We start from the raw sequence: 26,035 nt of genomic DNA, 5'->3' as shown, positions 1-26,035 counted from the left end.
TTGTTTCAGGGGCACCACAAAACCGCCATTTGTCTTAAAGTCATCACTTCGGCCATTGGACCAGCTCCCAACAATACCTAAGCAGTGAAACGCACACGCCAGAACACAGAGGGAGCAAAAAAAAAAAAAAGATGGTGACCTCGAGAGCAGAAAAAAAGAAAAATCAACTTTAGTTCTTCAGCACAGCTTCTACACTGCGGCCGCTAATGGATGCTGCCATCGTCATCAGAGTGCGCGACGAGGATTCCTGTAAACGGGACAGGAAATTTGCTTTTGTACCGTGCCTTTGTTCAACGCACGTTTGGCGTCTCCAAGCATAGTAGAACGTGCTCTTGCATTTCTGAAGATCAATCCCGGGAGAAAACGTGCGTGATTTGGACTAGCTTGCAAGCGTTTAGTCAAGCGCAAGGCTCGACTCTACGGGCGAAAGCACAAGCGGTCCTTGTTCATCATTCCGAAGCATCGATGTCCTCACCTGCTTTTATTTACAAAATAAATATAAACTGTGGGAAACATCACTTGATGGCTTCTTTCTTCCATATACAGACTAGAAGCTTGGGGCTGTAATTTATGCATTACAATGTGAATCCGCCCTGTGTCACATGTCAGAGTTTACCCATCAAAAGTCAAGCAGTAACTACGTCAAGCAAAAGTTAACTATGTTGCTGCCCAGGCTTGGAAGCTAAATCCACTTTGTGCAGACACAGGATTTCTCACTAATTAATTAATATGGTCATAAAACTTTATACGTATGCACTCTATTCGTAAACTACACGTTGTAGAGAAGAAGAAAGCCACTACTCTTTTTTTTTTCATACTACCTTGGCTACATTCCAATTCTTCATTTTCAAAAAAGCCTTTGCGCAAAATTGTGTTGATGGTGGCAACGCGAAAATCTTAGCCAAATAGAAGAAGACCCAGCCCGGAACCGCGTGGCCACTGCCCCCGTTGTCGGCATCTCAATGCCCGGATCTACGCTGCATCCTCGTAATCGATTCGTTTAGAAAATTTTTGCTATCGGAACACCCCTCTAAATTTCTACTGTTCTCCCCGTAAGCAGTATGGCAGGCAATAAAACGAAACGCTGAAAAGAGCGGCGGCTTCGCGGAGCCCCACAACGCGCACCACGCACTCTTGCGACAACGGTGATTTGTGTCTACAGCTGCTGTGCAACATTTAAGTACCTTAATATATACGTAAAATACATCGATTTCTGTCGCCCATGTACAAGGAAACCCATTGCTGCCATGCGTTAAAGTCGCTAGCACTGCACAGCAAATCGCCACATAGGATAGAGTAACGTCTACTGTGCCCAACCGGTTCGCAAATTGGTTCAGTGTTGTGAACGGCTTCGCGAACCATTATTTTTTTTTGTTCTCCGAACCTGAACGAAATCGGAGCGCAGAGCCCGAACCCGAATCGAACCGGTATAATTCTTTTTGGTCGTAAGGCTTGCTAGTATACAACGAACAACCCATTATACCTAAACGTCTCGATGACTACAAAACACATGGTGTGGCCCTCTCACCAATTTGCACAAAAGTGTTCAATCTTCTTCTTCTATTGTCGCTCGAAAGTATAACGTATCTGACGTTCGATTTAGCTGCGTTAAAAGGAATGAGGAAGATGGTCTTATGAGTACGGTCGGAGAAAGCCTTGCAAACGCATGGCTGAAATTGTTCCGCCCGAGCGTTTCCTTCTAAAGTGCGGGGATAAACATGAAAGGAGATAGGAGATAAACATTTTAAACGCAGAGATAAAGAGGTGGAATGCCCCCATTCGTGCCCGCACCCAACAAGACTATCTACTGCAAAAAAAAGAAAATTATTGGTGGCGTTTGTCGATGAGTCGCTTGTTTTATTTTATGACCTCCAAAAGAACATTACAGCTGTATTGAAAATTAGAAGATGAATGGTCAATTTAGTCTCCGAACATCGGATAGACTGCCGATAATAATTTGAAGGGGTCAGGAATTAATCTACTTGCGACAATTAAACTGTACGCTATCTATCAACACCCGCCAAAGCGCTTGCGATACAGCACATGATGTGCCCCTTTATGTTGAATCGAAAAACCGGCACAAGGTGTGTCGGTTTGGGAATCCACCTGGCAGCCGGCCCTGTGAGGAAACAAAAAAAGACATTCCATGTTGATGAAGAGCTCGCCATGTGTATTTCATATTCAATGTACACAGTGAAAAGGTTTCAGTGTTAGGATCTTATGAGGTATGCAAAGAAAGCTATAGTGTCTGTAGTGTTTATAGTGTCTATAGTGTCTATATAGCTATAGTGTCTATAGCTATATAGTGTCTGCTCCAAAGGGACAAATGTCATCCACCCCAATAAAACATAAATATACAAAAAAACTATAGGGGTTTCTCAGAAATAAAGCTTTGCAATTAAGGCGTAATTCATCCTGGTCTCGGATTCGAACCAGAGACCAACGTCTTTCCGGGGTGGTCACTCTACCCTCTCAGCTAATGAGAAGGCTAGAAGATCGCACCACAAGGGTGAATTTTTCGACATTTGGTTCATTTTTTTTTTTTCACTGTAAAAGGTGCGTGCTTGTTAGTATGCAAAGCTGCAGAGCGATGCAATAGATGGAGTTATTTTTTTTGAAATAAGAAGATTAAACTCAAAGTGAGAGACAATCTCATGTGTGGCGGCAATGCAAAAGAAACCGGCTATGAGTAACTTTCCAAGAGGTTAAAACAATTTCAAGAAAGAAACACTCTTTGATAACAACAAGCGAAGCCCTTTACTTGCCTAAGAGAGATCAGGTACCTTATATCGAATAGCTAGAAAAGAAAGGTACGCCAAGAAAGAAGAAGCACATGCTTGCTGTGGTAAATCTACAGAAACGATGGAACATGTTTTATTAGAATGTGCCGATATCTACCTGGCTGTCGGTTTAGGCTCCGCTGGCCTCCTATTGATCCTTAATGGAAAGCAAGGGGAAAGTAATCATGACCACAACAGATATTAGTAAGAGGCCGCTGGAGGTCTGGTGGCAGAAAATTAGGGCGATCGCAAACAACAAAGGTGTAGAAAATAAAGTTCCCAATAATCGCTCAGAAAGTTTGATGATGGTATTTTTCGTCTGTAAAAAAATAAAAATCAGATAGAAGATTTCTCAAGGAAGGAAAGAAAAAGTGGAGAAGGAAGGCAGGGAGGTTAACCAGTTTAGCCTAACCGGTTTGGTACCCTACACATGGGAGCGGGATGGGGAGGATGAAAGATGGGGAGAAGAGATAGAGAGCACATAACACGACACGCAGATCGTTGGTTACAGTCTGTCACTCTTGCGCGGTACGCGACATCACTATCACAGCCGCTTGTCAAATAAGAAAAAGAGCTTGGCGCTGCAACCCTACCGCCCGCTTCGAAAGGGGACGCTTTTGGTGGTCATAGCATCCATCCATCCATTCAGCTTTAAGACCGCTGTTATCGCGGCGCCGAAAAAAGTTGCCCGTTGAAAGCAACAGTATTTCATAACGCGATAGCAGTTCTCACGTTCGAAGTCACAACGTCAATTTAAATGCGAGAAAGTTGTTTACTTATTATTTTCTAATTACCGAGCACATAGTAGACTACAGTTACCCTCGTGGTGGAGGAGTACTGATGTCCGAACGACGTATAGGCCTCCTAGACGCATGTTGACCCTTTACTGTTGTTTTATTTTTATACTTAACCACCCGCCGCGGTTGCTTAGAGGCTATGGTGTTGCACTGCTTAGCACGAGGTCGCGGGATCAAGTCCACGTTACGATAGGGGACTAAATGCAACAACGCCGTTGTTCAGCGCATTTGGGGGCACGCTAACGATCCCTTGGTGGCAAAAATTCATCCAGAATCTCCCATTGCGGTGTGCCTCATAATCAAATTGTGGTTTTAGCACGTAAAAGCTGAGTTCAATTCAACTGTTTTTTGACAGCTTGGATGACGTTAGCTAGGACACCCCTGTATAGATACAGTCTACTCAAGAGAACTTAGTGAACGAATCGTATGCAGTGGCAAACCGAGTTACTTTAGCTCGGGTGCCCCTAATTACATATAAAAGGAGAATTTGTTTTTCTAGGCGACCACTGCACCAAGTTTGACAAGGTTTGTTGCATTTAAAAGAAGAACTTAAAATCTAGTCACTGATGATTCTGATTTTTTTTATTTAGATCGTAAATTTTTATTGAAGAAATGCCAAACTTTGAAAATTTTCAAAAAACGAAACTATCAAGTTTACAACGCGGTAACTCAGAAAGGAAAAATCACATTACAATTCTGTGCATTGAATCTGATAGTACATGTACAGCGGACAAAACTGATTTGTTAAACATGAATCTAAAAAATTTTGTAATGTGTAAATACAGCTTTCGAAGAACCCTTGTACACAACGTAACAAATTCACCTAAGATATAAATTGACATATCGCATTTGTTCGCTTTGAATGACCTAATGGATGCCGTTTACAGAACCGCGATATCTGGTTTTTATGCAGAGTTATTAATTTATAAACATCGTGCGTCTATCTTTTTCAAGCTTTCGAAATTTTTAAGATCCTTTCCATAATATTCAAACCATAAATCGAAATTCCGCTTCCGGTAATCACCGTAATTTAACTTTCCCTCTCAAATGCAATAAATTTTATTAAAATCGGTCCAGGCCGGGTTATCTCAGAAAAACATTTTTGCGTTTTACATGTATTTGAATAGGCTGCGTCGGTGTTGGGCCCAAGCTAAAGTTTCCCCTTCACAGAGCTTCAGAAACACGAACAAACCCCCAGCAAAAAAAAAAAAGTAAGAACAGGATTTCGTTGCCTTACACATACTTCATTCATGGTTACGTTGCATGAACGCCTCTAAGTACTCATACACGGAAGTAGAAGAGACGCGATGGCGCTACTTGAGTTGCGGCGTGATGGCCGTGCCCTCTCATCTGAGCTCACGCGTAGCGAACATGAAAACAGTGGAAAGACTGCACACTGTCGGAAGTGAGTTGCAGCTCATTACAGGGCACTGATTTAGGTGCGCGCGATCCAAGCTGCATTCAATAATATCACGGAACGTGCTCGATAAAAGGATATCACCTTGTATTGCGTCAGTTAAGTGCAACCCATAACAAAGCCTGCCTTTTAGCTGTGGAGCATCGGCATAGAATGATTTGGGGGCAGTGGAATTCAGGGCAGAAGCTGTCTGCTTTCTCGATTTCTTCAGCTACCATGAGAGACTCTAAACCTGCGTTAGTTTCGGTCCGGTGCCTGGAGAACTACCCACTATCAAAGGCTTAGACTGCGTGGTCATCGGGGCCTCAAGAACGCTTTCCCTAACCCTCTGCGACCATGTTAGATCCCAAATTGGGAGACATCACGCCAATGTAAGGCGCTTAATGGCACATCCGCATTGAACAAACGACTGCATTGTGCTTGCAGCTTGTTCAAAAAAACTGCTGAGTGAGTGGGAAGCCTAATGATGGCCTCACTCAATATACCACAACTATTTTTCTTTCGCCAGTGCTTTCAAACAAAAGTAAAAGATAGGCACTCGAGAAAATGGTTTAAGGTGACGAGTTAAAAGTCTGTAAGTATATTTTAACCAGACTTGTACGTATCTTAAATACTTTACTCAAGTTACTCTATCTTAAATAGCCTTCAGCGTGTTTGTATTCTTAGAAATACTTTGAAAGAGGAGTATTCTTGTTGTGACCTAAATACGTTTCGGGGTATCTTGTACTCGTTATTCCATATACTTAAAAGAGAAAAACAAATAATTCCTTTAGCAAGAGAGCACAAGACCAACCCCACCTGGCCGCTGCAGGCAGAATACCTTTGTTCAACACAAGCAGCTTACAATGCTGCCAACATGCGAACTTGTTCCACTAAGCTGTCAGCTGCCCCGCGACTCGTACGCCGGATTCGTTCTATGAAAAAATTTAATTACCCTGTAGTTCTGCCTCCCTGCCCCGTTTCTTTTACCTGCTGCCTAGTTTTCTTGTCTCCTTGTCGCTTCCTGACACGCGTGGACATCTATATTATTAGCTTGGTAGGGCAGGTGCAAAAACATCTGCTGCTAGAGAAATCCTTGCCTCGTGGTGGGCTTGTGATCTCGTACCCATTATGGCTTCCGCGCAGCTCTCAGCAACAAAGAGCGCTTGTTCCCTTGAGGGGAGGAAATTATGATTGAAATTTAGCTGGCGGCGCTGAACGGCGGCGTGGCAGCGTTAACTGTGCATAGCTCATATGTATAGCCTTGATCAGATTGCTGGAATTTCGCGGCCAAAGAAAGAACGTGCGGTGGGAAAGTCTACTGACTGTGGATATCCCGGTTTTAATGACTCATGCGGATCCCACGCACTGTGGGAATTGATGTAAGCGAAGTTTTCATTGCTGATTGTGTCCATTAATGATAATTGGCGGTGATGCTGAAGGTGAAGGTGATGCTGAAGGTTAGTCCTTCTGTGTCTAGTGCTATACGAGATTGGTGGTTTGATAAACGTTACCATGCGTGCACTACTGCTGCTTGTCTGCGTAGTATACTGAACACACAGCGAGTCATACTTGCTTGAGGCGCTATTGTGCGCCATTGTTCATAGCTTCCGAGAAGGTTAGCATTGACATTGCTTCACATGGCTTATAGCATTGAGGCAGGAGTGTTAAACTCTAATTTAATTATGGGGCTTTACGTGCCAGAACTACAACCAGGTTGTGAGGCACGCCGTCGTGAGGGACTGCGGAATAATATTTACCTTCTGGGGTTTTCTAACTAGCACTCAAATCTGAGTACACGATCGTATTTTTTTTTATCTACGCCTCGTCTAAATGCAGCTACCGCCTGTTGGGATGGAACCCACGACCGCTAACAGCGCCACAACCATTAAGCTATTGTGGAGGGCGCAGAAGGGTTGATTTGCGCGGAGGCTGCGTGTGTAATGTCGCCTTTTCGAGGCGGTCCTTTGATGTGCCTTTGCAAAGGCACGCTCAGCATCACTTCTCCGTTACAAAAATTGCACGGTACCTATTTCTCAGAAACAGCAGAAACGTACCGTACCTATTCGTACGGTACATTGAATTTATGTTCATTCAGTTTGTCAGTAACTTTTGCCATGCCTAGTGGTACGATTTCCTTTAGTGAAATGGACCCAAGCGAGGCATGCTTTCTCACTTCACCTTTCCCACCTTTCGCACTCCTTTCATTTCTGTGAGGTGTCACGACAGAAGAATGGCGAGCCTGTTATTCTCTCGTTTCGTGACTGCGTTGGCTCTGGACAGTGCCTGCCGCCTCTCCCAAGTCTCTTTCTACTATTCTGTTGACATCCCTTCGAAACTGTTGCGCTTGAGCGCAAAAGTAAGTGTTGCAACGTCTGAAGTGCTTCGGCAGGGGGCTCATGCATAATTACGACAGTCAGGAGGGCAATGTGGGTACGCCCAGGAGATCCAGAGGGCATTGTGGCAACATGTTGCAACGGGTTTTGACGCGAGAAGGCAAGTAAACGCTACTGCCGCAGACACGACAGCGGTTGCGGGCAAACGGGATAAATTTAAGTTCAAGTACGGTACGTTTCTGAAAAATAAACACCATGCAAATGCGTCCAGCGGACAACTTGCACAGGTCGTGCAGAAGCAGAGCCGCATTAAAGCGCACTGTGGGTCTAGGCGACACTATATCCGGAAGCATTCCCACGTCAAATCAACACTTCTGTGCCCAACGCGGTAGCATTGCGGCTCGAGGTCGCGGGTTTGATCCCAACCACTGCAGCCGCCTTTCGACTTGGACGAAATAAATTCGCTACTTCACTTAGACTTAGGGACACGTTAAAGAACACCACAGTGTCAAAATTAATCCGGAGTCGGCCACTACGGCTTACCTCATAATCCGATTGCGGTTTTGGCACATACAGCCCCATAATTCAATGAAAGTTTAATACTTCTGCCACGACGCCATGTGCCGTATGAGGCAATGAATATGCTCAACTCTCTCAGAGGTTATGAAGTATGGCGCACAAGAACGCCTCAAGCAAACACCTCCACCTGTGTGCTCTGTGTACTACGGAGACAAACAGCAGTGGTGCACGCAAGGTAAAGTTTAACATCCCCTCACGACTCTCGTGTTAGACTAAACGACGAAGAAATTAAACACTCGCCGTCAACACCAACGCTAATTGTCTTCTATCAAAGCAAACAACACAGAAAGCTTCGTTTACATTGATTCTCACAGTGTGTGGGATCCGCATAACTTTTAACTCGCAGAACTGGCTGTAAATGGAAGTAACAATTTTAGATGGTATAGCACTGTGAGCCTCCATACTTTGCAGTAGTTATACTGTCAGCACCACTTACTGACGTCGCCGAAGCATGTGTCCGCAAATGCCGGGTGACTAACGTTCGAACCTGTTACGACTCGCGTTTGCTGGTTGCGGTGCAAATAATGAGACAAAGTCAAGAATCTTCGAACAAAACAGCTCTATTACGATGCACAAGGCACCCGTAGGAGACCACTTAGTTTCAGCTGTGTCGTCTGCGGGCCTGGGTGAAAATCAGTCCAGGAAAATCACAGTTCTATTGAAGTATCCTATGCTTCATGAACGCTTCCTGCGATATAATCTCGCGGTCCCGTCGAGCGCATCCCTAGAACGCCTTTTCAGCGCAGGAAGTCACGTGTTTAAGAACACAAACAAGCTGCGTGACGTAAATTTATAACAGCAACTCACCTTGCGCGACAATAAAGCTTTTTGGTAGTACACCGTTTTGTTGTACTTCCTTCCGAACTTCACAAGAAGGTATACCTTGGAAGTACCTTCGAAGTAACGAAATTCTTCGGGGAGTATTTGGTACTCTCCTAAAATAGTGTTTCCCGCAATACTCACTGACCTAGCCTAAATGCAATTTTGAATTATGTTATGCAAGTCTGGTTTAAGCGCACTACTGGCTACGGAAACACGCTTCAGTTCCCGTTGTTCAAGCGTACCTGCGATTAAGTGTTGGTACCATACGATAGAGCATTTACGTTCCTTTGGGAACTAACCGCAATTTATTTTCTGTCGACGCGTTTCCGTTGGCCGATCCCGAAAATCCGCAGTCTAACGCAGTGGTAAAAACCGCGCGTTGCTACAGTACAGCCCTCGAAGCACCGGCTGGTTCCTGCGTACGGGTAAGGCACGGTTGGAAGGGGATCACCATCCGTAACACATACTGGAACATTGTGCTAGGAATAACCCGCTCGCAAAGCACGCTGAACACTTTGTTGGATAGTAACTGGGGGTTAGCCGTTCCTAAAATTTGTCTGACAGGACCATACATATGTCTAAATTCAAGCTTGGTCATGCTGAGCTTGCCTGCCATTCCTAAAGAAAAAAAAAAGAACAGAAAGAAAAAAAAAGATGTAAATCATGGCTCAATCCCCCCTTATTACAGAGCAACGTATTCTTATGCCTTAGTTTATGGCTTACACAAAGAAGCCTCTTGCAATCTGTGTTCATATAATTAAACACAATAATATATTTTCCAATGAGACTACAATACTTAGGCAGAACTAAAGGCCGTCATGGTGAAATTCAGAGACTAAACAAGGAAAAACGGTGATTGAACAAGAAAATACAATTTATTCGCTACGCTATGAGGCCGCAATGCTTTATTCTACTTCAGAATCTCTTTACAACTCCTATTTCCTCCATCCCAGAGCAGGTTAGCAGACCGGAAACTTGCATCTGGTTCACTTCCCGGTATATAAATATATATATATATATATATATATGTGTGTGTGTGTGTGTGTGTGTGTGTGTGTGTGTGTGTGTGTGTGTGTGTGTGTGTGTGTGTGTGTGTGTGTGTGTGTGTGTGTGTGTGTGTGTGTGTGTTAAAGGAGCGCAGAAAGTCTAATATTGAGTCAAGTAAGATTAGCGCTGAGCGAAACAGATAAGTTAGGCGCAATAGTCGATGCTCTTGAACTAGTACATCATGAGGACGATAGAGAAAGCTAGATAAGAACGAAAAGCAGCGAAACTAAGCAAGCGCGCTACCGGTTGGCTACCCTAAATGTGAGAAAGGGTGAAGAAAGATAAGAAGGAGAGCCATAGTGCGCGGACGGACAGTTGAATTTTCTATCCCGTATGCAGTCACAAGCGCTTCTAGCGCAGTTGCCTTCAAGAAGCGCATTATGACCATACGTAAAGCAATAAGGAATCCGAGAAATCTTGTCCTAGTACTTCGAAATATTTCTCCCTGCTGCGAACTTTTAGTAAAGATGTCACTTTCCAAAATCTACGGATGAGGAGGCCTTGTCAACACAGCGTTTACTTCTCGACATGACATCACTGTGTTCTTCAGACAAGCGAACCGACCGATGGAAAGCGACTGTACTGTGAAGCTGCAGTCGCGTTTCGCGAACACAACACACGCGCAAAGCTCCTCTCTAATATGGTTTCGTTTCCACTCCCTCATGAAATTAAAGAAGACCTGCACTGCGCGAGTACTTCACTCTACAACGCTTTTCATCGATCTTGCTTCTTTATGTGTGTTCTTCTTTATTTTGTTTTTGACGAACCTGAATTTATCACATCTTTAAACGTGCTCAACTATTGAAGGCGTAAAACAGGTGGCGGTTGTTTTAAGACAGTTTTGGCCTAAAAGCGCTTGGAAGCTAAAGGATCGAACACCAATTAGCTGGCAGTAATATTATGTAGCTCATTTTTATAAAAGCTTCCTTCTCAAGCAAGCGTTCTTCCGTGCCTTGCCTTATATTTCTTGTTTCACAAGAAAAGCGAGCACCTTCAACGCGAAATATTATTGTTCTTATTTTGTTGCCGCTGTCGTGGGATATCCGCTTACTGATCTCCTTCTCTTTCCATCGCCATTCATCTTTCCTTTTCTAAATTAATAAGTTCCTTTCCCGCATGCATAAGCGACGCAATGCGCGCAGGGGACGTCATTAACTAAGCCTCATGACTCATCGTTACTGGAAAGTGTACAGCGTCGCGTCCATGAATAAAGCACCAAGACGGCGCTCGTTCAGAAACAGAGAGAGAGAGAGAGAGAGAGAGAGAGCGAAGTGCGGAAGCGTTCGAGAAAGCGAAATACGGGACATACAGTAGATAGGAACATCTCCACGTTTCTAGATTCCGAAGGTTACAGTGGTCTGATATACTAGCTGCGCTCTCCCTCTTATCAGCCGAATCGACTGAAAGTTTTTTTTTTTTTTCATACCACTTATCATAAAAGCATAAAGCCACGCCTTTTAGGCTTCAACGGCAGGAACACAACAACAGCAGCAATCGCAACAAACGAAGAAAAAAAAACAAGGAAATAATGTTTTTAAAGAGCGATGCAGGCTGAAGAAGATTCAAAATTTTGCTCGTGCAAGCGGAGAGAGATCGCATGAATCTGGCGGTGGATAGAGCGATCCGATAGGCTGGCTTAGCTAACCATGGCAAAAGGTGATTAGCGTACGTAGTAAGGCAACAAGCGCGAAAGAATGAACTAGAGTGACACTCGGCTCTCTAGAAAACTGTCTCTACGAAAATTGCATCCGCAGAGGGCAGAGCAGCGTGCCACGAACTTCGATTGATTAGCCAGGTTTTTTCTTTTTTTTTTGTTATTCACAATCAACACATTACAAAATGCATTGCACTGACGCATGTGAATCCCACCGCGAGGCGGCGGAGAGGCGAAGCGTTGATGTCCTGCGAATAATCTTTTGTTGAGGCTCAATGAGGCGTCAGCGCTTCTTCACGCTTTTAGTAAAATTCACTGCGTTCTTAATTGCGAACAAGAAATCGTTATCACATTTTTCTTCAGACTGGTTGCATTAATTTGTGCACTTCTTTTATGAAGGCTGCTTGATGAAACATTCTTTCATACGAAACAAGGGGGCTTTACTAATTGGGGCAGTTCGCAGGTACAAGTGCTGAAGCCAAGAAAACTGGAGCTTTATTGTGCGACAAAACAGCACTTTTATGCACGTCAAGCTCGTTCAGTGAACAACTGTTACAGCTACATAGCAAACTAAAAGTTGAACGTAAGCGCTGTCCATGAAGAACGAAGGTGAGCTCGCTTACGGTGATTGACCAGTTATCACGCGGTCAAAACTCGAGCCTTGTATAGCCTTTGGGCGCTCTTTCTACTCTTTCGCCACTCAAGGTACCGACATCGGGAAACTCGTGATTATCACTCTTATGAGCGGTCGCTAGCCGATGGCAGATTTAGCGGGGAAATACTGTATTCGGTTTCAAAAAGGATGTAGTCTTGCCACACCTCTTCCCTGAAGGCAGGCGCCTTTTGCATTACAGGGAAGCTTTCAGCCTCTCGGTCATTGGAATTTATCATGTCCATCCGCGATCAAAAATTATCATCAGCAGCAATGGGTCAAACCCCTCTAAGCAAGCAAGATGCAATGACTCCTCCCCCTCGTAATGCGTAGGATACAAACAGTCAGTAAAGTGAAGCGAACAGTGCACCCATTCATTGCAATCACACATACAACGTAGAGAAGAGCGTACGTTTCAATAAATAACAAGTTCACATCAAGCATCGGAACTATTAATAAAGCATTGCATAACCCCCTCAGCATTTGTAGTGGTGCTTTTGCAACAGCTTCGCTAGACATCCACTTACGCAGGGCCGGGATGCCGAATCAATTTGTCAAATAACATGCCTGAACTCCGCTACACAGGTATCCTTGCAATGCTGCCATACTATCTTGACTACAACCTTCTTGACGTCACTAACAAACAACTTACACTTTAAATTACCGTAGTTTGAAACAATTCTTCTCGAACCACGTCGCCTAATCCGGCACCCTCCATTACACTGCTCAAAGATGGTAACCACGGCAGTGTTCCTGTCGTTAGCTTCTCCGTAACAAAAAAATAATTATTACTTCAAGGAAGTCGGTTAATTCAATAGCATAGATGTCTGCGCCACCAGCCAGACTTAGCTCGTGGCGCTTGATAGCGTCGCGCCCAATCTACTAAAGACGAGGAAATTGCGTCCATGGTTTAGGGAGAACGAGCGTACCAAACACCAGATAAAGATCGCACGCCTGGCTTTATTAGATTCTGTCAGCCAATTTCTCCTTCCCGCTATCAGTTTTTTTTTTTCCTCAATCAGAAATCATCCTATTGACGAAGGAACGGCGCATCTGTTTTCTCTCGCCCATGGCGAGACTGCATAGAGTCGCAGATAACTGTGTTCGGCATAAAGCTGCGCTCCTCTTCCAAATGTTTATCTCTTGCTGTCGGATGCCTGTGGGCAGCATCACGGAGTCTACAGCCGCAGCCGTACAAACTCCTAGCTGGCCCCCGACGTGGAGCTGGTATAAGGCGACGTGAGGAATAATAATCATAAACGAATAGTTAAATGAAAGCACGCAGCAAAATTTTTCTCTCTTTGAATGAGATATGTAATTACACAAGGTAATTACTGTAAAGTTTTTTGTAGATAATCAGATTGTTTCTATAGAAAGAATCTGAGCGTAGAAAACGGGCTTTTTTGTAGAGGATCTCATAGGAAAGGCAGATATAATTTGACACTGATACCGTCAGTTTAAGACTATGGTGATCAAAAATTGGTATTTATATATTTAATGCAGCCCTCAGGGCACTAGTTTATATGAAAAAAAAATGGAGGCCATCACATTTCAAAAAGCCTATATTACTTTTATCTTAACAATCACACCTAAATCAATATATTCATCATAGAATTTGAACGCTCAATTAAGCCGATATCGAAACCAAGCGCACCCCACTGATGCGTCAGACGGAAACGTACCGCGACGAAGTGTGTGACGAAATGTGAATGTTGGCATGTCACGGCAAATACGCATACGCCACCTCGCGGCAAATGCACGATAGGCAAGACGGGCCGCTACAGTATCTGCCGTACAATCTTGAACGCCGTCCCCCTTTTCCGCAGGCGGCGTTTCCGTCTGATATGATAGTAGTGTGGCGGCCTTTTCGGCGCTCCTGGCGTGCTCGACTCCAATTGTGCCTGAATAGAGCGTTCAAATTTAAGCATGAATAACTCAAATTAAGCGCGATTATTCAAGAGTTCTACTGCGTTTAATATGGTCGTACAGACAACGGCTCCCAATGCTCTAATAAAGAAGCTACCGAATTTTTGTTAATCAGCCTTCTGAAAGTCGCGTTATTAGCGACGAGTTATACCGCATCACCTAGGAACTCCTTGGAGGTAACGCCACGTTCACTACACTCACAGCGTTTCCGTAAACATAAGTACAGACTATAAAGAATCCAGCTGATTAAAATCATTTATTATTACGTTCGAAAGTAAATACGAATCTCCAACACACCTTTGTTGTACTTACATTTTATATCCACCATGTCATCGCACGCCACCCTTCACCGCCGCACGAAACCCATTGCGGCACTTCGCTTAAAAGCTTCGCTGTAGTGTCAAAAACGTAACAATGAGACAAATCAGACCGTAACGCGTATACCACTTTGACTGCTATTAAAGTTAAAGTGAAATCATCTGGATCTCCAAGCATAGACTGTGCTGTTCTAAGGGGCGTAACCTTGCAGAAAATCTGTGCGTGCGTGTGTGCGTCTGTGCGTATGTGTGTGTGCTGCAAAGAGATAATTTGCGTACGTGCAGGCAACTTGCAAAAAGCTGATCCTTCAACCATGTTTCTATTAATTTATTTTTGCCTCAATATAATATCGACACTACGATAATGATATCTGCGCGGTCTCACGTCATTTTCGTTTGTGTAAAGAAAATGTAACAAAGCATAGGTATAGACAAAAACAAAATCTATACCGAAAGCAATACTGAATGTACTTGCTCCAAAGCATACATATATATATATATATATATATATATATATATATATATATATATATATATATATATATATATATATATATATATATATATATATATATATATATATATATATATATATACATATATATGTATATATATTAGTAGTTCAGATAAATTCAAAAGTTAGCGAAAGGAAGTCCCGCTACTGCAAAAATACAATGTTGAAGATTCAGACAGAGACGAGAATGCACCGAATTACGTTGTTCAGACCGAGGGGGGGGGGGGGGGGGAGGAGGTAGCATGTAGGCGTCCTCCTAGTGGAGATATTTCGCCCGCTGCTGTAGTGCTGTTTGGCTGGGAGCACCTGCCTCCTTCTCACGCGCAGCCCAGCCCAACCAATCAGAACTGCAGCAGCAAATGAGATAGATATGCCCACTAGGTGGACACTTACACGTTATGCCCCTCCCCTCCCCCCAGGAATCTCTTGCTATAGAAAATCGCAGACCCTCCTTAACATTGATACCGTGTGAATAAAATACAACATGGTATCAGCAAATGACACAAGGTTAATCTGGTGGTTTCTTGAAATGGTTAAGGGATATATTCAGCTCTAATAACATGGAAAAGCGCCTTCCCGTTGTTTGATTGTCCATGTCCCGCCTTTTGTTTTAACATTTACTATATTCTAATACTGCCGAATTAAGCAACATTGGTCATAAACGAGCAATGTGAATAGCATGCACTTTATTCCAGTACCTATAAATTTATAACAGCGCAGTACAACGTATTTATTTTATGCCGTGAGATGTTAACGCCTATGTTGTACCTTCAATATATTTAGACAATAAAGTTCAGCTTCCAACTAAGCCGCACCGGCAGAGAATAGCAGTGACAAGTTGGGCATTAATTCTTGAGACCAGGCGCTCTTGCTTTCTTTTCGCTGCTCTTTGTTCGCTCTCTATGGCCCTTTCATCGGAATGGTGCGGGAAGCCAATAAGTATTCTCCACAGTGTCCCAATGACGCCCGAGTGCACAACAAAGCCAAGCCGAGTAGCGCGTTTGGAAGTGTTGAATTGTTACTGCGTTTCCGCCAGGCTGACAGGCTCTGAACAAATGAGGCTTTGTAAATGTGGTTGCCAAAGAAAGACGCGTTTGTCATCTGTAACCACGTGGTGAACTGAATACCCTGACGCTCCATTCAAACCTATGACAGTGTCGGAGCTCGGTGGGAGAAGAGTCCTGCCTGGCAATTTCCTTTCGCAACGCAACAATGGAATACAAAAAAAGCTTTTGTGTTTAGGGAATCTCCGAATAAAGGGCTACAAAGCTTCTTGGCATTTCATCGCTACGGAATATCGTCCAAGTGTTTTGATGCTTACTGCGTTAAATACGGCATTGCGGGTAAGAAGTACACCCACCGTGGGATGAGCCTAGTTTGTTTGTTTGCTTCGAAAATACTGCGTAAAGGGTTGTATAAAAGATGTTACTCGTCTTTCACTGGCGCCATTGTGAATTCTTCCCCCGTCGTTGTGAATTATAGATATACTCAACCAAATCATTTTGCATGAACTACGTCACGAAGGCTTTGTGCTTGAACTATTTAATGTGACTCGCAATGACCATATCATAGACATTAGCACAGTCTTTAAGATTAACGGCCAACTCCAACGTTTTTTTAAAAGCCATATTAGGATACTGCCATTTTCAAATTGCATCGACATTCCTGTCACCGGTAGGGTCATTCAATTTGCTTAGAAATCATCAATAATTTTGAATAACCAATAAACAACATACCGAAACCGAAACGGCTAGCTGCTTCGTGTGACGTCACGATCTGTCGAAGACGTCAGATCCAACACTACCATAATGTAAACATGCAGAACGCGTGCTAACCACACACGTGGCGCCAACGCCAAAGAAGCGAAGCTAATGATGTCTCCTGACGGCACAGGGAGCTTTTACAGATCTTCCGAACTGGACAGCGACCATTTCAGCGACGATTTCAGCGACAGTGTCGGTGTAGTCTCTGACATCCCAAACACAGGGTGGCCAGCAAAAAATTCATCAGTCGGGAACGCATCCAATCTTTGAAATTCATTTTCAAGAAACCTAAATGACTCGCAGCTATATTGTTTGGCGCAGACAATCAGATTGTAAAAGATAAATTCAAAGTTTTCTTAAGATCAGTGGACATCGAAAAATTGCCGGAATTACCCTTTAAGCATCTGGTAAATATTGGCATGGTGCGCTATTCTTGCGCTGCCCTTGAAATAAAAAATAAGCACAGATGCCCCCAAAACCTCTCATGTGAGAAAGTTCACTCATGGCTGACGTACGAATGGCTCGCTCATATACACGATGTCGCTTTATTATTGAAAACTTTGAACGCCCTTCCAATGTGTCATAAAGAGCACTCACATAATTCTCTTGTTTGGCTAAGTGCATATTCCTAGAAAATTATGGCGATTAGTCCATAGTGACTTCAATGGCATTCGTATTTTAATATTCCTCAAAATATGCCCTAATAACCCTCAAACCTCAAACTTTGTCCGCCCATCACCCATAGCACGTCTTGCAATTTCTTACAAATTTAATATCGGATGTAGATTTAGTTCTGTCAGGACACTCGTAAAATATGCGTATAAAGTTTTTATAGACGGCGCTTTCAGGCTCTTGAGTTAGTCATTTGCTCCAGACGTGCAGTTAGCCAACACAATTTACGCGCAAGCGTAACTGCCCAGCTCTTCAAATCAGTGGTGTCTGTCCGAAACCGCGAAGCGAGCGAACGAGGAAGGCGCCCAGAGATGAAGAAAATGAACGCCGGGGATAGTATGAAGGAACGCGAGCGCGCTGCAAAGTAACGCCACCTAGAGGAAAGTGAAGGCAACGTTGAGCGAAGGCGGGAAGGACAAACAAGGCGATCCGTCGCGGAAGACGGAACTTGGCAGAGGTACGCTAGGTTGACTTCCTCTAGCAGTCTCTACGGCTGTTGTTTGCGATACAGGCATACCGGGACAGCATCGCCTTCGAGCACCGTACGCTGTGTCTGTGAGCGACAGCTTGTGACGCTGAGCGTACAATGGCGGCTCAACCTCGAGTGCGCAAGGGAGGAAGCGCGTCGTATTCCGTCGTGCGCATGACAAGGGAGAGGAGAGAAGTGGGGTGTTGTACTCCGGCGGCGCGTGGTCGCGCGGGCTTTATCCCGAAAGCGATGTGCTTTGTGTACACAGTCTAGGCGGGATAACGGCTTGTAGCGCTGCGTGCACAGTGTTCTCAACCCTCAGTTTGCGTTAAAGCGTCACTTCGCTCGCTGCTGCTGCCGCGATTGTCCGCGGTCATCGAGCGCGAAGTTTTCAATGTTTGCCTGTGTGCGCCGACACCACGCTAGTTAATTTAGTTAGCGAATGCTTACAAGGGAGCGGTCTACGCCACCGGCTGCTGGCTATGGCGCGGCAGCGTGAGCCCTGTTTTGAGCACGATCTGCGAAGCGGACAGTTTAGGTGGCTAGGCGCACCGAGAGCGGATAACGTCGTCAACTCTATAGCACCCACATGCTTTCGCCTCACCCACGTTCACGACGTGAAACCCCACTGCAATTGTTTCATTTGCCCATATATATATATATATATTCCCCATTCCCACACAAGCATACACTTGCTGCCATATTTGTTTTCCTCTGGACTATTGTAGAATTTTTATTTGATGCGTCAAATAAACCCATGCCCGTTAAACTTTTCCGGCACGTCAACCCTAATGTGCTTTTCATTCTCTGCAACCTTGCTACGTTCAGTTCTTACGGGACTATATAAGAACCTTCTACGTACTATGTATAGCGTCTCCAGAGTGAAGGTAAAGAAACACTTATTTGATCCAAGAACCCCAACTGCGCACCTCTTATTTCATCACATCACTTCTTACATTGCCTCCATTCTCGACAAATGCAAGCTCAATGCCTGATTTAGTTCTCCAGGACACCGTGAAAATTTATTTGCGCTTTCCAGCGCTCCTAGGCACACTAGCAGTTTAGCAGCACACTAGCAGTTCCCAGGGTTAACGTAAGCTTCAGCATCTCCGCATGTTTGTCTACGAATTGAGTTATCTAGCTTTGTTTTCTTCTTGTCTTGGCTTGGTCCCAACTCCAAAATTTCTACAAGTTGTCACTAGCCACTACATACTAGATTACCTTTACATATGAGGCACAGGCAAAGCTACTGTAGAGTTACTAGAGGAAGCGTACCGCAGTAATACAATTCAAGTAACCTTAGTGGGATTAACTAATGGCCCGACGTTTTATATCCAATAGGGTCGCCGCTAGCGTTAGCCGCTGCGTTGTTGTACTCCTCTTTATGATGATCGTGATCAGCACATAAAGATTAGGCGGTAGAAGCATGTAAGTCGGGTGATTATAGAGACAGAAAAGCAAGGACAGGAAAGGCAGGGAGGTCAACCCCCAGAGCACCCTACACTGGGGGTGGGGAAAGGGGAATAGAAAGAGGAAAAAAGGGAAAGAGTAAGCACTGAGTGCATGTGGGAGGGACACTACACAGGGAAACTATCAATGGTCTCTTAAGCCGGTGCACTTCAAGTATTGTAATAGTGCACGAATTGCTTTTCGTGCCAGTGACGGGTGTGGCCACGGTCCGAGTATCTTTGACTCGGTGAACGATATTGAGTCCAGTCGGTGTGAAGTTGCACGCAAAGGTGATTGTAGTTTCAGTAAGAGAGATGGGGTGAAGATGGATCACCGCTGTACGGGTTTTATTTATGAGGATAACACTGTTCTGCTTTCGTACAATCAGAAAGGTATTCAACTTGTATATGGAAGATGAAGGCGATGGACTGGGATTTCATGTAAAGAAAGCGCAACAGTTACAAGCATGAGCACGTGCTCCTCCAACTGAAAGCTGTAGCGGGAGATTTTCATGTTGCTCCACAACGTTCTCATTGACACTTTTCGTGTAATTTTAATATTTGACAGATTCAATAGTTATTAGGGCTAAGTATGTAATTAGGCGGAAAGCAAAAAAAAAATAATCTGAGTATCTCCTAGCGACGGCCAGTAACATTACTTTGATTCTGCCCAGCTACATGGCATTTACATATCTTTAAGTCTTGGTGCATGATAGTTGGGACGCCCGTATATACCGCAGTGCAGTCATCGGGGAAATCAACCGCATCCCCGCCCTGCCTTATCAGAGATCGGTTATAATGCATACAGAGAGGGGTGACCACCGGCGTGTCGCCCCCGTACTAGCATTGTGTCTCTGCATGACACTCGGCTGTAGGGTTTATGCTACACTGCAGATGCATTACTCTGAAGTGAAAAGAATGCAAAAAAGTGCAATGATACCCAAAAAACTCCATCACCAGTTAGCGCTCTTACCGTTCCAGCAGAGACTTCGAAATGTTGGTTCATCTGATATTAACATGCTCGGTGCAGCGCAAGCTCGTACTCCTGGCGGTCTCCTGTTGTCTCATTGTACATCTCGAAGTCGTAAATTATCGCTGCAGTGCAGCCATCTCCATGGAGGCCGCATACAAAGTCCAGCTTTATACCCTGCATAGTAAGTTTATCATAGTAAAGATTTCGAACGCGATGGTCGTGAAGCTAAGTAGCAAAGTAGTAGCTGTTTAAGCATGTCAGTTTATGTCTGAAAAGAAATAAGCAAGATGTCGAGCATAATATACTTTGATGCTTCAGGCTGCGAGACTCAGGAGTCTACGCTGCTAAAGAGAGTTACGGTGTCATGAGTGAGTAGATGTCTTCTTCTATCAACCATAAGGAAACACAGTTAACCTTATTCAACAAGTACGCCCTCTGGCCTGATAAATAGCGAAAAGTGAAAGAAACGCACCTTTATTAGTGGCTCCATCGCTTTATCAAAATGTTGAAGCTTCGTAATAGACGTAATGCGAACAGGGCGTTCCTGAATGCAGCCATAGATATTGCATTGCGTATAAGGTATAAATATTTTGCTTACCAACAAGCTTGCTACGATTCACTTATTTACATTCAGCTGGTATTATCGTTATCTTTATTGAAGACAAGGTTTTCTTTGGGGACTTCACACGGGTTTGGCGTGCTTGGGACTTAGGTTTTTTGTAGCCATTTCCAGAAATATAAACGAGTATTTTGCGCGTCCCGCCTATAGTAGCGAGTCCCAAGAAGCATGAAAATGCAGGGCTCGCTGATACATGCAGCGATAAATAGTTGGTTAGTAGGTACGGGCGTAATTAGCGGTGGAAAAGTTGAAAATTTTCTTTGTATTATGCCCCTGTAAAGAGTGCACTGCCGCAGATATAAACTGTTGAGGTAAAGCTGCCATACAGCCCAGTTTTGGGAAATCGTGTGAGTTCGCTTGGACTAAGCAAGGCTCACGCGAGGCATTTGTGGGTGGAGGACAGCTACGAGAGTACCCACAAACATCGAGTATTAGTCGCCAAGTGCATATTCTTATTAAATCCCGTAAACATATCCAATCCTCACAAAGAGAAAATAAAGCGCAATATCAATTGCCTCCTAAAAGCGATGCGGCTACGGATGGCAGTTGTCGCCTTGGCGATCATAATTTCCTTGTCTTAGACTCAGTACTCAAGCTATTTACGCCTGCATACGTCAAGCGTGAACGCGTGGCTCGTTTTCTTTTTGTACTCCTAACGTGGCCTCATGTCCTTAATTGATGCAACACTGTTGGCCTATACCATTGTGCACTCTTCTCTTCCCATCCCTTCCTTTTCTTTCTGGCTACTCATAACCAATACCAAGGTTGCAGCGGCATCAGCGCTAAAGTTAACTCAGGGTCACGGCGAGACCGCCTAGAAGGAAGCTTGCATTCGCCCAGACTAGAGCAACAATTAGTGGTGGCGATGGGCTAGCTACGCTTCCATCCTCGTGATGACCACGATACAAGCAAGGAAAGTCGTTAGCTGGGCCATTACTCGAAGAAGTTTAGTGCATGAAGAAAAAAGTAACTCCGAAGTGCATCTGCCCGGGTATAGTTGGGCGCGTGCTGCACGTGACTACAGCTGTTGTCTTGAAAGTTTGCTTGTATGTGCCTAAGGCAACCAGTAGCGACGCCTAAACGTACTCTTCATCATGTCCAGCATTAACTCGTGACCTCTCTTATATATAGGAAGCAGCTTTTGTGTAATGGAAGTCGCACTTTTTGTGCTATTCCGTTTACTTGTTGGTAAAGGTACGTCTCCTAAAAGTGCCGTCAGCGCTTATCAAAAGAAAGAAAGAAAGAAAGAAAGAAAGAGAGAAAGAAAGAAAGAAAGAAAGAAAGAAAGAAAGAAAGAAAGAAAGAAAGAAAGAAAGACGTTGAGCTTCTGTATTGTGGTCAGGGAAAAGTAAGGCGTCTTGTTCAGTTGCTAAATGTGTACTCGTATTCTCTTCCTTTTCGTTAATTATGCCGGTTACTCGCCTGTGCATTAATTGAGCGACGGTAACTTCTTGCGTATTCCGACCACAATACCCTCAGAGACGGCATACCATATTTAGTGAGAATTGTTATGCCGAATGCGCTGGCTTCGCTACGCAAAGGTGCCGCATTGAAGTTTGCAGGGTCTTGCCGAGATGAAAGCTGACACAATAGAAAGCCCAGACGTTGTTCAAACAAATTGCGCCACACCTTATCACCGGGTGTTTATATAGCACGCGAACGTTTTCTAGCATCGTCTCTCGCCAATCACAATTACAGTTTGGAAAGAACAGTTTTGACTCAGCTCTGACGCTTAACTTTCAAATTTCACCAGTGGCCCAGTGGCATAGGCAGTGGCCCAGCGGCATATACAGTGGCTCCGCCGCGGTACATACCTACTGGGCACGACAAGGTGTGTGTGACAAGGACGACGACGAAGTGTCTTCTTGTCAGAACGCTTGTTTCTGTGCTCTCTGATTTTTTGGTGAAATCTTTGCCTTTCGAGGTGCCTCACCTCCCCGTCTTGCGGCCATGGACGCGGAGCATGCCAGAGGCCCACCTGGCCAGAAGTCATCACGGCTGTCAACTGCAAGGAAGTGAGTTGGCTCCACCAGCGACACCGAGGACACCGAGCTGTACTCTATGTCGGAAGACGACTCATCCGACGACGGCTTCATACCCGTCCGGAGTAAGAGGGCGAAGAGAAAGATCGCCAACACAGCGCCGTCAACTCCTGCGAGCACTACGACTATGAAGTCAAGGCCTGCGCGCTGGCCACACGTCATCATCTTTATGCCGGAAAAAGCGTCAAGCAACCTACGGTTGCTGAACAGGCAAGCCCTATCCATTTTTCTGGAACATGCGGTGCCGGATCAAATTAAAGACATCAGAATAAACCCACGCAAGAATATACTCGCCATAGACGTGTACAACGCGAGTGCGCTGGGACCACTTCAAGAAATCACGGAGCTAGGCGGAATCAAAATGCGCCCCTTCATCCCGATCGACGACACATCGATAGCTGACCAGTGTAATTTACGACATTGCCATTGCCATTCCCAATGATGATTTACCTAGCCTCATCAAGCCGGCAAATGAGGGCACGATTATCACGCAAGTGCGCCGTCTTGGGAATACGCGCTGCGTAAAAGTAATTTTCAAGGGGGATTGCATACCATCCCACGTTAAAGTCGGACATTTTCGACATCCGGTTCGACCATTCATCCAGAAGCCGCTTCAATGTCATCAGTGCTTCAGGCTAGGACACGTCAAGGGCGTGTGTCCCAACTCGCTACTGTGTCCCCGTTGCGCTGAACCTCATGCAGAAGAGACCTGTGGTGCCACAGTTCTGAACTGCGCCAACTGTAGCGGCCCTCACGTAGCCTCGTCGAACGACTGTCCCCGCATCAAGAGAGAGCGCGCGGTTCTGAAGCAAATGGCCAGAGACAATTCGGCCCACAGGGAGGCAGCCGAAGTAGTCCGGCGTCGGCGTCGACGTCGACATCGTCGTATGTCTTCAAAGAAGGCGCATGCGCGAAGCGATAGTACCCGCTCCACTACGGTACCACTTACTCGCGCCGCGAAAGGGCCCACCACTTCCACGAGGGAATAAGATAAGACTCTTTCTTTCGAGGAATGGCCTAAGCTACCGAGCCGCTCCCTTGCTAAGGAACCTCAGAAGGTCACGGCCCCACCGGAGCGTTCTCCGGCCATTGATGATTCGCCTAAACCAGATGGTCAAGTCATCTCGGTGCTACGTTCCCTCAAGGAGGCCATCCGAACGATTTTAGTTGAGATGGCGACACCGTCTGCTCGAAGCGCACTTAAAGTGCTGGACGCCTTAAGCCCAGTGCTTGAATCCCTCAACTAGAAAGATGGCTACCCATACCTCAGCCTTCCGAAAACAAGTCAAGGCAGCGTCCGTCATCCAGTGGAACGCCAGAGGGCTAAATCACGAATTTCAGATTTCCGTCAGTATGTGTACACCAATGTGTTTCCACTCATCGTCATTTGTGAGCCCAACTTCTCGAAACCAATCAGACTGTCAGGGTATGAATGTTTCATGTCATCAACAAATGGTGCATGCAGCAAAATCATCGTTTTTGTTCGTCGTGAACTCACCTATGTTTTGCAACCAATTGCGCCCCACGACGACAGTCAGTATATTTGCATCACAGTTAAAAAAAACAAACTCTTGTTTACTCTCATAGGCGTGTATATATCGCCTTCCAGCAATTTCGACACTAAAAGATTAGCAGATATCTTGAGTGTTTGCCCCGCCCCATGGGTCATCATAGGAGATTTCAATGCACACCATCCAGCATGGGGAAGTACAAAGACAAACGCAAGAGGACGAAGATTATCAAGCATCGCCTACAACTGTGGCCTTACTCTCTTGAACGATGGTAGCCCCACCTTTCTTCGAGGCGTGACATACGGCAGCTGTCTCGACCTTGCTTTCGTCTCCAACTCTCTCGCCGGATGTGTGAAGTGGTTTCCAGATATTGAAACACATGGGAGTGATCACATTCCCACCTATCTGAACATCAAAGGCTTGTCGTCTAGATCTGGCCCACGAAATACCATTCGGACGATTCAATGGGCCAACTTCAAATCTGATATGGACGATGCCTGCAGCGAGGGCCTACCCTCTGGGTTAGAACAAACAATGAAAAATACGATGCGAAACGCCACTCGCATGCTGACGATCTCTTACACGCGAAACGACTTCGACTTAGAATTAGAGCGACTTCGCGCACTTCGTCGCCGGGCGGAACGTCGATATAGGCGTACAAAATCAATCCATGACCTTAGGGCAGCCAGGAGGATACAAAAGAAGATTCAGCGTCGAATGGATAGATTAGCGTCTCAACGTTGGGCAACGTTTTGCCAGTCACTCAACCCCCGCAAGCCGCTGTCTCACATTTGGAAAACGGTTCAAGGTCTGCGTTGCCTTCCAGAACAGCATTTTCCATTCAAGGCGCTCGCGCTTTTCCAAGGGCGGCAAGACATCGATGTCGCAGAAGACTTTTGTGCGCGCATAGCAGACCAAGCGACACGTCCAGACCCTCCAGCCCGAGATGACGTCCCCCATTCCCGTGATTGCCGCATGGACCTTCCTTTTTCAATGGAGGAGCTCGAGCCGGCACTAGCTCTCTGCAGGCGCTCATCATCTCCGTGCCCAGATGGTATATCATACCGAGCCTTGTGCTATCTCGGAGAATCCGCACGGATAGCACTATTGAGTCTATACAACACGTCATGGCTGGAGGGAAATGTTCCTGACGAATGGAAAGTGAGCCGCCTGGTACCAATCTTGAAGCAGGGCAAATCCCCGCTAGAGCTCACCTCTTACCGCCCAATAGCGTTGGCCAGCTGTGTAGGAAAGATAATGGAACGGATGATCCTTGGCCGCCTGGAATGGTACCTTGAATACTACAAGATTTATCCAAATTCCATGGCTGGTTTTCGACGTGACCGCTCTTCCATCGACAATGTAGTCGATCTCGTTTCATATGTCCAGCACGAAAGGTCCCGTAAACGTTTATCTGCAGCTTTATTCTTAGATGTCAAAGGGGCATACGATAACGTATTACATAAGGCGATTCTCGACGCTCTTGTGACGGTTGGCCTAGGTGGTCGAGTATTTTTGTGGATTGCAAGTTACCTTTCTGCTAGATCATTCTATGTGTTAACTGACGATGGCCCAACTACGCGACGCTATACCAGCAGGGGCGTTCCTCAAGGCGGTGCTCTCAGCCCGACGCTATTCAACCTCGCTCTTATTGGGCTTGCTGAACACTTGCCAACTACCACCAAAATTTCAATATACGCAGATGACATCTGTGTCTG

General features: G+C 45.2%; 1 long non-coding RNA gene across 1 annotated transcript; it reads right to left on the bottom strand.

The window, feature by feature from the left end:
• Positions 1–1,673: 1,673 nt before the first annotated feature.
• On the bottom strand, positions 1,674–20,292 carry LOC140215945 (uncharacterized). The gene is made up of 2 exons (XR_011892545.1): positions 20,146–20,292; positions 1,674–2,119 (listed from the first exon to the last, which is right to left on the bottom strand). It is a non-coding gene; the product is annotated as an uncharacterized lncRNA (long non-coding RNA).
• Between the last annotated feature and the right edge of the window lie 5,743 nt (positions 20,293–26,035).

The sequence above is a fragment of the Dermacentor andersoni genome, chromosome 2 (genome assembly GCF_023375885.2).
Source record: "Dermacentor andersoni chromosome 2, qqDerAnde1_hic_scaffold, whole genome shotgun sequence".
Lineage (NCBI taxonomy): Eukaryota > Metazoa > Arthropoda > Arachnida > Ixodida > Ixodidae > Dermacentor > Dermacentor andersoni.
Note: the sequence above shows the minus strand (reverse complement) of the source record. Positions and strands in the feature narration are given on the sequence as shown.